A 16,799-nucleotide genomic window follows, 5' to 3' on the forward strand; every position below is an offset into this window, starting at 1 on the left:
GTTTTTATTTTCAAAACATGAGTCGGTTAAGTAGAATTTTTAATGTTTAGGTTTTTTTTTCCCAAAATCCGAGTTAGTTATTTTTCACATGGTAAGAGAGTTGTAAAATGACCCTAAGGCTTGCAAGCCCATTTTCCCTTTATTTTTGTCCCTTTTCTCATTTTTTCATCTTCCAACATGAGTCCTTGACTTTGTCTTCATCAAGTTTTATAATAATCAAGTTAGCATCTCTAAAATTACCACCATAATCTCACATGTCTTCTTTGGCCATATAAGTTTTTTTTTTTGTACAACATTAGCATAGTAAACTTTGATTTTCTTTATCAGTGTCTTGATTGTCCTCATAGACATATGTCTACCTTTTTTTTCATTACTTTTATTATACTTGACCAAATTCTAAAAAATTACATATTATTATTCAACACTAGATTCTATACATTTTTTTAAAAATTGATTTTTTTATCAGTTTGATGTAATTTTTGCCCAATGCACGAATAGGTACCAGTTTTTTAGGATACAATTATTTCAAAAAATCATTAAAAAAAGTCAACAATAAATTACAAAAATATACGCAAAGTCTAGATTTTGCTCTTACCTATCATCTTACCAAAAGGTTTTGCAAAATAGTCAATCTAATTATATATTTTGTGCAACTCTTTTTTGTAATACAATTCTTATGTTTTACACAACTCGTAGTTATAAGTGCATAACCCTCAAATATCTCTTTAAAGTATGAATGAATAAAACATCTAATTACTTAAGATTGTGTAAAAATTAAACTTCAAATATAATATTGGACAACATCTAGATCTCACTCTTACCTATTATCCTACCAAAAGGTTTTGCACAATAATGAATCTAATTATATATTTTGTCCAATTTTTTATATAATGCAATTCATATTTTTCATACAACTCATAGTTTTAAGGGGATGACCCTCAAATATCTCTTTAAAGTTGTTGGTAAACAGATTTGTCACAGTAGAAGTTTTCCAACGGAGTGTGTGGCAAACCGTTCACAACAGTTGGATAGGCCCTTGGTATGCAGCCTTCCTCTGCATTTAGAGGGGCAGCTCCCTCATATGATATAATTTTTGGAAAGGATTTTCAAATAAAGAATTTAAAACTTCAAAGTTCAAGAGAAAGTCATTCAAGATGAATGCACCACACGCCCTCACGACCTTCTTCGGTAAACGAGATTGATAACAATGGTAATCAAGAACTCCGCTTGAAGGCAACCAGTATCACCAAGTACATTCATTATCATTTATAAACACTCGCATAATACCATGAGAATGTCTACTACAATGCATAACAATTTTGATTTTAGTATAAGGAATGCAAAACACATCTCATTTCATTTCCTTGCACCAAGAAGACAAAAGAGATTTTCAATTCTAGAGATAAAAAGTGTACATACTCTCCAAAATTTATCCCTCAATCAAAATTTCAGCATAGTGTTCCCTTATTTAAAAACCAAAAAGTCCCTTTACAAAGCCAAAACGAGTCCTTATATAGACATAGAGGTTAATAACTACCTCTTCGGGGTTAATAACCACCCCCCAAATATGTGATTTGGGTGAGGTTAATTAACCTCCAAAAAATTAACCTTTATGACCTGAAACTTAACTTTACATACATTGATAAGAAGATTGAATAATCAATCCTTATCGATCCCCTAATCATTTCATCTCTTAATATTATATCTGCACATATATCCAAACCAAGAATCTTCAGAGCATAATCTATTTGAAGGCTATTCCTGACATCTTCCATAGATGTTACTTTCATAAAAAGATCTACTTCAACATCTGGTACAATTCCAGCTTCTTTCTCTCTTATATCTAGCTCGTATAACATTTCATATTTGCTACCAACACCCTGACAGTTTACAGAGAAATTCAATGTCTCTCTAATAGTCATCACCCCTTCATGGAGATCATTTTGACTTGTATAAGAAGATGTCTTTTGTGGGACAAACTCATCTAGTGAATGACCATTGTAAGTGATGGAACCACTTTCCTTTAGCTCCTTGTTTTGGTACTGTAAGTATAATCATTGGGTATGTGCCCATTGCTAGTTAAATGATGGTAGTTGCTCAATGGCTACCATTTTCAATGCAGTTCCATCATCCTTCGCATGTCGCATCTCCATTAGACTTGTTTCTTATAGAAATACTTGAACTTGACATTCCCCACTTTTTGTTATTTGGGCTTCTCATTTCTAAAACTGCCATCTTTATGAATTCAAATACTCTGTATACAATCTAATCAATCATCTTTCTTGTCATATTATTGTATCAGTCTTAGAGTCACTTCTCAATGAGACATTCTGACAAACAGTTCACGTGCAGTCAATATAAAGGGACACTGGGTAGCTAGCTACAAACAAGACTTGTCATCTTTCTCAAATAGTCTGCTATCACAGCTCGAATAAGAGAAGTTTTCCCTATCTCAAGAGGGCCTTCAAAAATCATATGTGGACAGTCCCTCTGTTTGACCAGTTTCGCAAGCTCTTAAGCTTGAGGTTTATTGAAAACGAGTTCTAACAATTTCTCAGGTCTCTATCATTCAGCCCATTGGAAATGGGCATCGCTTTCCACCACCTTTCTATGCAAGTGTGTACTAGATCAACTTTTCTTCAAGCTTTCCACTTTGTCTAATCCTTCTTTTCATGGGCCACCAAAGAAAATGACCAACTCTCACATGTACCTCTACTAAGCTTTTACAAATGTGGTTCTTTATAAACTTCCTCCAACAACTCCCAAAACATCCTTCGAGTGCTTCCACTATGACTCGGGTAGGAAGGATGGTACCTTGTTTGTGTCTTCAAACAGAATCATTTTACTTCGTTGCTCAAGACGGGCTTGTGTTCAAGGCCTCCAAGATTGTGAAGAAATTTAATACTGGCATTCAAGCACTCTCTATAGTTTTCAACTGATGAGGAGAGTAGTTTCATACACTTCAACTAGAGTTCCTCGAGCCTTGGTGTGCTCTTCATTTCCTCTATATTTTTACACCCCTTACAGTGAAAATTGGTCACAATGTTTGCACCCAAGCCACAGAACACTATTACATTGGATGGTAAACTATTTTTCTGTAGGGTGGTTGATATTGCCTTATTTGCATTGGTTTGTACCATAAATTTGTGCCCCCCCCGTGAAAGTTCCTTTTCACTCCATATCCATCCTGCAAGCAATGCTCGAGCTCTCTCTCGTGGTGTCAATGTGCCCTAGGGCGGCTGCTTTGGTAGATAGAACTACGCCTTCTTTTAGCATTTTCTCCCTCCGTGAGCCTCCGTTGCCATTGAGTTGAATCACACCGAGAGAATACAACACCCATGCGTGTGATGCGCTCCCTGCGGCCGCCATGAATGATATGCCTAAAACTCTGTTCATCAAGTAATAGAAATACATCATGCCAGGCATGTAACGAGCTTTTGGATTGCCTACACCTACATAGAGCTTCATAAATTTATGCGACTCATTGCTCCACTTTGAAGCCTTTATGCTCAGAGCCCCCATGGAAGCATGAGCATGACCCTTCTCATCTAATGCGGTGCACAAAACCTCTTGCATGCAAGCTTTGCATTGACAAGATCTACCGGTGAGGTTGTAGAAGAGCCGAGAGAAACCATTATTGAAATGATGAGATAGTCAAGAAGTGCATCGAAAGGAATCTCCTTCAAATAGCCCGATTTGAAACTAGAAATCGCTTTAGGAGTCATCAGGCGTCTCTTCTATCACACAAGAAAGTAAATTCCTTCGTCAGATGACAGATCATTTCCTCTTTTGGTATGCATCTTGGTGGCCAAACCTCATGCTGCAGACTGAGAGCATTTTACTAGTAATAGCAGCTTACATGGCATTGTTGCCATCCTCAAAACTATCAACCTCTGCTTTAAAATGCCGGATATTAAACCATCAAGAAAGGGGACAAAAGATAAGTGAAAACATTTATTGCCAATTGCTCCCATTGACATGTTTGACTTCTCATGGAGAAATTTTTAATAGGTTAATAACTGCCTCATAGAGGTTAAGAAAAATGTATTTTTGGAGAGGTTAATTAACCTACTCCAAAATGCGCATTTTGAAAGTTATCATTAACCTGTTTGAGAGGTTAAGAAATACGTGTTTTTGGGGGTTATCATTAACCTTTTGAGAGGTTAATGGTTAATGATAGACTTGAAAACATGTATTTTGGGTCTCTCCATTAACCTGTAATAACTTGAGGCTCAGAAGTTAGATTTAAAAAAAATTCAAGTGTTGTGCGGAGCTGGTAATGAGCGGGGGACATGGAAGTTTAGAGACTCACAAAAAATCAAAGATAAAATGACCAATTTAAGGCTTAAAACCAGGCAAGTTTCGAAAATTAACCATAGCCTATAAAATTGAAACAATTTTATAACCGAGCAACAAAAGTATGATTGAATAAAACATTTAATTAATTAAGATTATATAAAAATTAAATTGCACATATAATATTAGACAAGCATTAGAAGTAGTAGATCAAGAGACAATAAGGGTTAACATTATGCTCCACACATTCTCTAAAAGAATAATAGAATAATAATTGAAGGAATCATCTCAAATATGGGGTTTGGAAAGACACTAGGAAAACTTGAAGTTGTCTCACCGAATTATGTAACAAATAATAAATTTATTATCTATTTTTAATTCTTTTTTCCTAAGGTGAAGTTAAACTAGTAGGCGTGATCTTGTCATGTATTAACAAGAACATATGATTGCATGGATGAGCTTCTAATTAAATAGAATCAATGTTTTTCACAACTTTTAGTGTATTTGTTTGTTTGTGGACAAATCGTACGTGATTTTATTTAATATTATTTATTTTTTAAGATAAGAATTCTCAAAAAGAGATTATAGAATTATGTGCATAAAATAACAAGACAATTTTAGTTATACGTTTAGTTCAATTAACCTCTTACTAACGAGTAGAGCCATTAAAACCATAACATGCAAGACTGCTACTTGATTGTAACTTGTATTTTTTTAAATTAAGGGGTAGTGTTTACATTTGTTTTTAAAATAGTGAAACGTGGATATAAAATTCATCACTTTATATTATAGGGAAGAAATATATAGAAGTGATATGGGAAAGTTCATAAACAGAGATTTTATTGTTGAAGAGTTAGAAATTAGATAAATTTGATTGTTAGTGATAATAATAAATATAATATTAATTTTTTTTTTTTTTTTTTTTGTATATTTGATTAATCATCAGATAAGTTTTCATCTATTGCAATAGTCTAATTAATATTATTATTTGTTGTTATACTAGTTATATGTACATTAGAATGAAATCATTATTTCATATCTTTTCTTACATTATTATTTTTACAAAGATGGAAAAAAATAACTTGTACTACGATTTTTACTTTGTATATTATTAGATTTTTATCAAATGTTGGGAAATACACATACATGACCTCTTGAAACAATGTCCAGACCCATAGAAATGACTTCCTAATAAGTTATGATGCCATCACCATAATAACTGTCTTAATTATCTAATGAATACATAATTTTGCAATACAATACAATCAATAAATATCTCAATTATCTAATACAATCATAATTAATGTAAATGTGATGTGATACATGAGGTATCATACATCCATTCAAATATTAAATAAATCCTTCTTATTTATTATAATTGATTAGTGCTAAAATTTATGTATTATAGGTTCATTTTACTATATTCTCAATCTATATTAAATTTATTGTATTTTTTTGGGCAAAGGTGGACGGGGCCACAAACTATATATAATAATAAAATAGCTAGTTCAATAACTCCATGGGTAAAGAACTAGAAAGAAAACCCCATTTGCTTGTTGAAATACAAAAGAAATAAGTAAAGGAAAACTAGTGCACAAAAGATTTTCCCTACGATAACACACACTACAAAGGGCTGCAATTGGAGACATTAATTTGAATCCTTGATAAAAAGTTCTGCTAGAACAAGAAAGGCGAACAAAATAATTGGATGAGAATTAAGATTATATCTATTGTTGTACCAACATTTTGTATTAATTATATCTAGATTATAACTATTATATTAATAATTATTAATATATAAGATTTATCTCATAGTGTGTTGGTTGAGCACTAGTGGTAAGTTATGTGACTATCACGATTCAAACTTTCAATAGATCATTGTGCTGACAAATTTATGACTTTATTGAACATTAACAATTGAAAACAAGGTTAGTCTTGTAACCTAATCAGTACATAGCTCTATATTCAAAGCATTTCATGTAGTACGAGAGCCTAATGTTGCGCCAAGTCATTAATCAAGTTAAAAAGTTTACAACAATATTTAAATATAAACTAATAATTAATACTATATAATTCAATATAAATTATAGTACTTTGATCACTGTCGTAATTAAACTCTTAATAAATATATGAACAACTAGAATAAATGTTTGCATTGACACAATTATTTATCTTGACAGCTGACATAAACAATAGAACTAATTATTATTCTATAATAATAATCTCTCTCTCTCTCTCTCTCTCTCTCTCTCTCTCTCTCTCTCTCTCTCAATTGATTATTTTCACCTTTCTCTCTCTCTCTCTCAATTGATTATTTTCACCTTTATTTGTAATATGTCACAATACTGCAAATTATTCTTTATGTAACAATTGATTTTTTTATGTGTACTATAAAATTTAGTTATTTTTATGTCTTTTAGAAATGACCATTTTATCTTGATAGTTTTTTTTTTTTTTTTTTTTTTTTTGTCGTATTGAAATAAAATCAATTTGAATTAGGAACCTAAAAAATATGTTACAATTTGGATTTTAATTCTTTTAGTTATCTTTTTTTTTTAACAATTTATGTGTGTCTCATCTTACTGTTATTTGTAAGTTAAATCTAACTAGGCAAAAAAAAAGTAATGGTTAAGGTTAACTTAGCTTGATTAAGTAAATCCAATAAAATTAACACAATTACCTAAATTTTATCTAAATATAATTGATAGTTGAAAATGGTAAATTAAATAATTCATATTTGGAAATCAATTAAGGGTGATGATGTTAGCTAGGTTCATAGTTGAAGACATAATGAATGTTTAGAATCTATTCAACAGTAGACTTGCAAAAGTACCTTTCTAAAGAGTTGATGACATTTAAAATATTGTAAGGGTTGTCATATGGTCACAAGGAGGCTAATTCTTCTAAATGAATCTTTGAATCTAAATGAACATTATAAAAAATTAATAGATGGTCACCTAAATATGTATGGTCTTTACTCATTATAGTACATTAACTTGAAATATTTCTCAATTGATTTAACTCGAATACTCTAGAATGATTTAATTTCAATTGCTTGAATGGATCAAAAGATGATTAGAATGAATGCATTCAATATTTTTAAAACACAAGTACATACAATGAAATCATTCCAAACCATGCATTTATTCAACCCAAGAGAGGGTAAATGTGATTAATTAACCAAATTTGAAGTAAAAGTAGAAGGCAACAAGTTCATAACTATGGGATTGACATGCACCAACATGTTAAGTGGAATAAAATAATAGTCAAAATATAAGTGACAACCCCTCAGTCCTTGACCCTAAACTGAAGAGGTGCATGTGTGAACCTATATCGAGTTATTGTATTTCATGTTTATATATGGGGTTGAGGGTTAGGAACTCGATATATGAGGGTTAGGAACTTATATGTGTGTGTGTGCAAACACATTGTGATAAACATAAAATACAATAAGACTATCTATATTTCATAGATGTACAAAATAAATAATAATTACCATGAACAGAGAACTTTCAAATAAATAATAATTGACATGAACATAGGACTTTCATTATTCGATTCTAATATAGTTTCCATCATTCGAACCAGAAATTGAAACATTAACTTATCTAACACAATATTAATATATGAAAAATATATTCCCACCTACTTAGATGATTTGATTTGCAATATAATCTTTAATAAGCTGTGATAAAATATTGGAAGGCAAGTGGAGGACATGACTAATGAGAGAATTAGTTGATTGTTTAAGGTATGAACGATTGAACGTATTGATTGATTATCAGGTTTGTCGGAGATTGAGAAGAATAAAGGGATTTGTTTATATATTGTTGGAAGGCTTCAAGACAGAAAATATATCATTCTTCAGTATTTAATCCATAACGTTAACAGCAAGAATACATGGTAAATGCCCAACTGGGCCTTTAGCTTGTTAGCCTGAATGAAAACAAAAAATTCAGAATATTGGTTCTTTTGGTACTATTGTGCAAAATAGAATGAGTTTTTGGCTTTTATACAGAAGCATTTTAATAAAATAGCAAGTTAGTTGTATTAAAGAAAGGAAGAATAATGTCATATTATGTCATCTTCAACCTTAGATAGAATGGTATTGTCTGTCTCTCTTGAATAATAAAAAATGTCAGCCAATGAGGAGTCTCGGTGGCCATTTATGCTAAGCAATAAAACAAGATTTATAAAATCCCTTGCAGGTTGGTAACCCTGAGCTATTCATAGAAATTATCCTTCGTTTGCTTAATTATTTAGAATCAATGTTGATCAATATTGTTTATTGTTTATTTTATTGAAATTATGTGGAATTCAAAGTATATGTTTGATATGTTATTCGATCTCTTTCAAATGCAAGAGTGTAATGGAGGAATCATATGATGATTATTATTATTTATTTAGCTTTTATTTGTTTTGATAAAATATTTCTATATGCAAATATATTAATAGATGAGATGTAATTTTATATAAAATTGAACTTATCAAATTGTATTTTTATTTGTCTATATCGATATTTCTTTTTATATATTCAATCATCAACTCTCTTATATACACTTTTATACATTTTCATTCTTAAATTTATTACATTTAACAACTTTTGCACGTGCTTGTCATTCAACACTTGAATTTGACAACCTCATTAGACATGTCATCATTTCTATAGAAAATGGGCTTTTGATAATTTTAGTTTTAAACTTGAGTTTTTCCTCTCTAAAAGTTAAAATTTGTATTTCATTGACTAACCTCATGTATCAACCCACTTTGAGTTAACTAAACACATGTTTTGTGAAATTCAATTTTATGTTATAATATTAGAAGACATCTAATGCATTCTCTTGATCAAAAGTACGATTCAAAGATTAGTTTAAACAGTTAGCAACAAAGATTGAAATAAAATTGTAGCTTAAAATAACAATATTAAAACTTTTTTCAATCTTAGATATCACATGGAGATAAAGTAAGGAATTATAATACAAAGAGAAAATAATGTTTTGCCTAGTACATTTTGTTACACCTTGCACCCAAAATAATTGTGCTTGAAAGATGAAAAATTATAGTATATAGTTACATAGTCTAATATAATCATGATGCATTAAACAATGCACATGAAAATGACTTATAAAGAGTGGATTTAACCATTTATAGGGAAGATGGAGATTGGAAGGTGTAATATAATAATGAATCCCCACTCTAAAGGTAGGGGCAGGATGACCAATGGATATATGTTGAGGAGTAATTTTGAAAAAGGATTGACAATGTAATCTTTTAGTTAGAGATGGGCTTTCTTGTCAAAGAATAAGAATGAGAAATGGATAAATGTTGAGTGTTATTTTAAAAAATGAATTAATTACAATGTTGAATTTGAGTTAGAGATGTGTTCCCCATATGAAAGGTAGCATACAGATGGATAATGGATAAACGATGAGAATGAATGAAACACCATGAATTAAATTTGGTTCCTAATAAAGACATGATGAGTAAGATCTTGTAAGTTATACCAATTATCTCTAAGTATTCATATGGTAAATTATACCTTGGATAATTGATGGATATGCATTCGAATTTTGATAGTAGTAGTATTTAGCTTGAAAAGGTTACCTTTGGTTTGTTCACTAGTAGCAATCCATTTACCATTGATTTTTTTTGAGTTTGACCATGGGAAAGGGGAACATGATGGAGTAGGGGCATGTGTGAAGAGAGCTCTAGCAATTAAAGATTTCATAGAAATTGTCCTTCATTTGCTTAATTATTTAGAATCAATGTTGATCAATATTGTTTATTGTTTATTTTATTGAAATTATGTGGAATTCAAAGTATATGTTTGATGTGTTATTCAATCTCTTTCAAATGCAAGAGTGTAATGGAGGAATCATATGATTATTAGGGTGATCCCACAATAATGGGTTCCACTTTTTGACCAATTTTGACATTGAAATCAATATTTTTGCAACAAACGTCACGTTCAATTGACTATATCTCCAAAACTATAAATAATTTCAAGATGACATAAACTAGTGATTTTGAGTACTTTGTGTTAGGATAAACCACAGACAAAAATAAAACTATATGCAAATATAACCGATAACAAAAAATAATAGATCACACAGAAATGAACACAAGGCACCAAGATTTAACGTGGTTCACCCAATCCCTGGGCTACGTCCACCAAATAGCAAGTCCGAGCTTATTACAATCTAGTGATTACAACCTGATTACAATCCGTAATCCCTTACAGCTCAATACCACCATAAGAACCAATTTCGCATCACAACATAATGAAAAAAATACCTAACCTAAACCCTTTTATACAAGTATTTTATCCATTTTAGGGTTACAACATGTCGGCCATACTATTTATGAAGTATGTACAATACTTTCCTGATCAGTCACCATAATCTAACAATCTCCCACTTGGGGACTGATCAGGCTCCACACTAAACAACAATCTCCCACTTGGAGACTGATTCTGTAGCAATACCACTACCACATGGGGCTCCCACTGGATCAAACCACCCTGGACTCTGTTGTTCTTTTATTCATGTTCAGTCTAAAAGACCAACTGAAGCTGAAGAGGAGTTCAGCTTCTCCCTTGTTACAACCTTTGTCAACATATCTGCCGGATTATTGTTTGTATGTATCTTCTCCAGCTTTAACTATCCATCCTCCAAAACTAACTGAATGAAATGGTACCACAACTGTATGTGTTTGGTCTTAGAATGTAGAGCTGAATTCTTTGCAAGATGAATGGAACTCTGACTATCTGTGAAAAAATAATTATCCTTTTGAGGATGTCCCAATTCTTCCAAGAAGAACTGAAGCCATATCATCTCCTTGGCTGCCTCGATAGCAGCAACATACTCTGCCTCTGTTGTGGATAAATTATTAATCTTTTGTAACCTAGAAACCTAGCTCACGGCCGCCCCACCAATAGTAAAGACATAACCTATAGTACTCCACCTGGTATCAATATCCCTTGCCAAATCTGAGTCAACATAGCCTTTTAAATCATTAGTAGAGCCCCCAAAGTGTAAACACTTATTGGATGTTCCTCTCAAATATCTGAGAATTCACTTGACAGCATTCCAGTGCTCAAATCCTGGATGACTCATATACCTGCTAACGACTCCCACTACATGGGCAATATCTGGCCTAGTGCATACCATAGCATACATCAAGCTTCCTACAGCTGAAGCATAGGGTACCTTGGACATCTTATCCTCCTCTTCCTGTGTCTTAGGACACATCTCCTTAGTCAATTTCAAATGACCAGGTAAAGGTGTGCTGATAGCTTTAGCATTCTCCATAGAGAAACATTGCAACACCTTCTCAACATAATCAGCTTGAGATAGTGTCAATGTTCTGTTCTTCCTATCTCTGCAAATCTTCATACCAAGGATTTGTTTTGCTACCCCCAAATCTTTCATAGAAAATGCATGTGCTAACCGGCATTTTAGCCCCTTAATATGATCCATGTTAGACCTAGCTACAAGCATATCATCAACATATAAACATAAAATAATGTAGCTATCATCATCCAACCTCTTAAAATAAACACAATAATCTAAATGACACCTGTTATATCCATGCTCATGCATAAAACTATCAAATTTTAGATACCATTGCCGAGGTTCTTGCTTCAAGCCATATAAACTTTTCTTCCATTTGCACAATAAGTTCTCCTTACCTTTGACCTTAAAACCCTGTGGCTGAGCCATTTATATTTTTTCATCCAAATCACCATGAAGAAAGGCTATTTTAACATCCAGCTACTCTAAATGCAAATCTTTAGTAGCCACAAGACTTAAAACAGTATGGATAGAAGTCATTTTAACAATAGGAGAAAATATCTCATCAAAATCAATTCCCTTTTTTTGTGCAAATCCTTTTACAACTAACTTGGCCTTAAATCTTTTTTGACCTCCTTCCTCTTCTTTCAACCTGTAAACCCACTCATTCTATAAAGCCTTTTTACCTGCAGGCAACTTGCACAAATTCCATGTCTTATTCTTCAGCAAAGAGTCCATTTCATCTTTCATTACAGACTCCCACTGAATCTTAGTATCCACCTGCACAGCTTCATCATAACTTTCAGGTTCACCAGCATCATTAAGTAAAATAGAATACAAAGAGGGAGAAAACCTTTGTGGAGGTCTAATTTTCCTTGTTGGCCGTCTAACATTCACTGGTGTGTGTGGTATTTGTTGCTGCGGTTGTTGCACATCATGAGGAATGGATGGAACATCATCTTTTGGAGTATCACCCAGCACTACATAATCATCTTCTTTCTTCTCATGTTGCTGCAACAGATCTTTGTACAACAGTTTCTCATTGAATATGACATCCCAGCCTCTAACAATTTTAAGATTTTCAAAATCCCAAAGCCTATAACCAAATTCATTAATGCCATATCCAACAAAGACACATTTATTTGATTTAGCTTCCAGCTTGGTTCTATTTTAAGCATCTATATGAGCAAAAGCTTCACAACCAAAGGTCTTGAGAAAAGAATAACTCACCTTCTTACCAGTCTATGCCTCCTCTAGAATACCAAAACCCAAAGGCGTAGAGGGACCTCTATTAATCAAATATACTGTAGTATTGATAGCCTCTGACCACATGTGTAAGGACAACCCAACATGAAACCTCATGCTCCTTGCGTGCTCTATTATAGTCCTGTTCATGCATTCAGCCACTCCATTTTCCTGTGGAGTCCTTGGAACATTTTCCTGTCTACGAATACCATTAGTGGAGCAATAATCTTCAAATTCATGACTGCAATACTCACCACCATTATTAGATCTGAGACATTTTAATTTTTTTGCCAATCTCATTTTCAACCAAGCATTTCCATTTCTTAAAAGTTTGAAATACATTAGATTTCTGTCTAAGGAAATAAACCCATACTTTTCTAGTTGCATCATCTATAAATGTAACATAATAATGAGAGCCACCAAGGGAAGATACCTGAGCTAGTCCCCATACATCTGTATGCACAAGCTCTAATTTCTCCTTTTTGTTTTCCTTCCTAGTCTTTACAAAACTCACTCTCTTTTGTTTTCCATACACACAGCTTTCACAGAAATCCATATTCACACATTTTAGACCTGGTAAAACTTTCTTTGAATGAAGTACTTTCATACCTTTCCCACTCATGTGCCCAAGTTTGTTGTGCCACAGCACTGTATCAGAATCTACAGTAGCTATTTGTTCTCCTTGCTCAACTGCAACAATTGTTCCTGAACATTCATTTTTCTCTGAAACAATCAAAGTAGAAGGAATAATATGACTTGTACAAAGATATAAGGTGCCTACTTTCACACCTTTTGCTACTGCAAGGGAACCTTTTGAAACCTTCTAATTTTTATCATTAAAAGTAACTACACAACCCTCATCACCGAGTTGCCCCGCTGAAATTAAATTCCTACTCAGCTTTGGAACATGTCTTACCTCATGTAGTAGCCAATGATTCCCATTCTGCAACTTAATCTTAATTTTTTCCTTTCCAACAATTTGACAAGGTTCATTATCCCCCAAATAAACAAGCCCAAAATCCCCTTGGACATAATCAATGAAATAACCTCTATGAGGTGTAGCATGAAATGAAGCACCAGAATCTAAAACCCATGAATCATCAACACTTTCTAAAAATAGAAGCAAAACATTCTCTTCGGATTTGTTACTTACCATATTTGCCTCCTTGTCTCCATCTGATTTATCTCCTTCATTTTTCTTTCGATTCTAGCAATCTTTCTTTTTATGACTTAATTTCCCACAATACCAATAGTCATTTGGTCCTCTTGATTAAGACCTCTTCCCCTTTGACTTTCTTCTTGATTTTCCACGATTTCCAGAGTTACTTCCTCTCTCTGTTGTTCTCCCCCTACTTTGTGCATTCAAAGCACTTCCTGATGTAGATCCACCTAAAGATTTTTTACGAGTTTCCTCACTCAAAACAACACCAATCACATCATCATATTTTAGGGTACTAGATCCAGGAAAATAATTACTCACCACCATTACCAAGCCATTCCAACTTTTAGGCAAATAACGCAAAATCAAGAGAGCCCTAATTTCTTCATCAAAATTGATACCCATAGAAGATAACTGACTAGTAATAGTATTAAACTCATTTAAATGATCTGCAATAGATCCACCTTCTGCCATTTTCATATTAAATAAATGCTTCATGAGAAATACCTTGTTTGAAGCAGAGGGCTTTTCATACAGTGTCGCTAGGGTTTTCATCAAATCTTCTGTCGTCTTTGCTTTTGTAATATTAAATGCCACTGATGGTGCCAAGCATTACCAAATGCTTTCGAGTGCCTTTTTGTCCAAAAGATCCCATTCAGCCTCTGACATAGTTCCCTGATTCTTGGCTTTGCCGTGCAACGGCTTCCATAAATCCTTCTGATAAAGATAGTCTTCCATTTGCATCTTCCATAACTGGAAGTTCTACCCATTAAACCTGTCAACCCTCAGCTTACCCTCATCAGCCATTGCTCCCACTCAACCATGAGACTCCCACTTAACCGTGAGACTTTCCTACAGAGGATAACTGAAAGACAACCTCACTCTGATACCACTTGTTAGGATAAACCACGGACAGAAATAAAACTATATGCAAATATAACCAATAACAAAAAATAATAGATCACACAGAAATGAACACAAGGCACCAAGATTTAACGTGGTTCACCCAATCCCTGAGCTACGTCCACCAAACAACAAGTTCGATCTTATTACAATCCAGTGATTACAACCTAATTACAATCCATAATCCCTTGTAGCTCAATACCGCCACAAGAACCAATTTTGCATCACAACATAATGAAAAAAATACCTAACCCTAAATCCTTTTATACAAGTATTTTATCCATTTTAGGGTTACAACATGTCGGCCACTATTTATGAAGTATGTATAGTACTTTCCTGATCAGTCACCATAATCTAACAATCTCCCACTTGGGGACTGATTAGGCTCCACACTAAACAACACTTTGTTCCTACTTTGTAACTACATTTTTTAATCTAAAAAAAAAAATTTATTTATGTCAATTTTTTTTATCTCCTCCAAAAAGTGGTACATAATAAAATTCAATATTTTAAAAGGTGATAGTCCATTTGACACACATAACTTTTTTTTTCTAGAAATGATAATGAAGTAATTCTTTTGACGTTAGATTTGTAACATCAATATCCAGAGGATGCATTTGGTTTAATTTATTTTGGTTGAATATTGTATAGTTTATGAAGTTTTGAAGTGACATGAACCGTAATTCAAACATACGTTCCGTTTGACACAGATAATTTGAAGTCAATTTATCATAAACCAATTTTTTTTTTTAATAGAAAGGTTTATCAATAAACCAATTCCTCCATATTTTTCAAAAAAAATTTGACCTAATTTACTAATTTTCCCGAGGTGTCAAAGTCGGTTGATGTTCAATCAGTAATGAATCGGTAATGAACCTATAATGAGTTAAACTCATATTTGAAAGTCTTAAAAATTAAAATATGTATTAAAATTATATTCATTGGAAAGCTTGCTCCGAGTAGCACATTTTCACATTTTTTATTTTACAGTAGGAGATCATTCTCCTGCAATTATGGAAGTCAAAAGATGAAAAAATAAAAAAAAATAAAAAAGAAAGGCAAAAAAATTTGAATTTTGCATGTTCGCCCGAACATGACGTTCGTGCGAACATGCTTGCCATGTTTGCGTGAACGTATGTTCGGGTGAACATGCCCCCAAATATTTTGGCCATCAAAAAAAAAATAGGCACATGTTCGCTCGAACATGTGCGATGTCAACGTGTTCGTGTGAACAACTTAAATTTTTTTGAAAATGTTGCCATTTGTAAAGTTATTTGTCATTTGTAACACTATTTGACATCAACCTAACGTTGAGTAGTGCATTATCTGTCTTTTTCATGAATTTCATTCACAAAATCGAAGGCGTCAATTTGGTAAAAGAAATTTACATCTAAATTATTTATTTATTTCTCTCATTAGTGAAGTTATTTAACAGATGTATTGAAGTTAAATTAAAAATTAGTGATGCATTAATGGTGTTAAGAAATGTATATTTTTATTGTGTTACTAATGGTCTCCTTGCAGCATGTGGCAATCGTGGGATGAAGACATGATCATGTAACAAACTACTAATGCTTTCTTTGCAGGACGTTGTCGAAGACCATTGTGTGTTTGTCAAAATCATGTGTGTGGATTTATTAGATTAAATAACACTTCTTTGGTGCTTAAAATAAATTTTTTATTTTCTTTCTGGTGTGTCTACAGTGTTTAAATCCCTAAGAGTTGCATTGGACATATCCTCTCTCCTTGCCATTCATGGATCTTGGGTGTAAGAGAAATCCATGTAACTTCTATAAGAGGCCTGCCTTGGACCAAGATACTCGATGTTGGGTATGCCAAGGGATGACCTCAGAGTGGTAATGGGCCAAAAGCCAGGTCAACGTTCTAGCCACTATATAAAACTC

The 16,799-nt window shown here is 32.9% G+C and overlaps 1 pseudogene; it reads right to left on the reverse strand.

The window, feature by feature from the left end:
- Positions 1 to 2,966: 2,966 nt before the first annotated feature.
- Positions 2,967 to 3,800, reverse strand: LOC149541182 (F-box protein At1g67340-like; annotated as a pseudogene).
- Positions 3,801 to 16,799: the final 12,999 nt, after the last annotated feature.

This window comes from Cupressus sempervirens, chromosome 9, assembly GCF_028749045.1.
Source record: "Cupressus sempervirens isolate cs-2001-9-10 chromosome 9, ASM2874904v1, whole genome shotgun sequence".
Taxonomy (NCBI): Eukaryota; Viridiplantae; Streptophyta; class Pinopsida; order Cupressales; family Cupressaceae; genus Cupressus; species Cupressus sempervirens.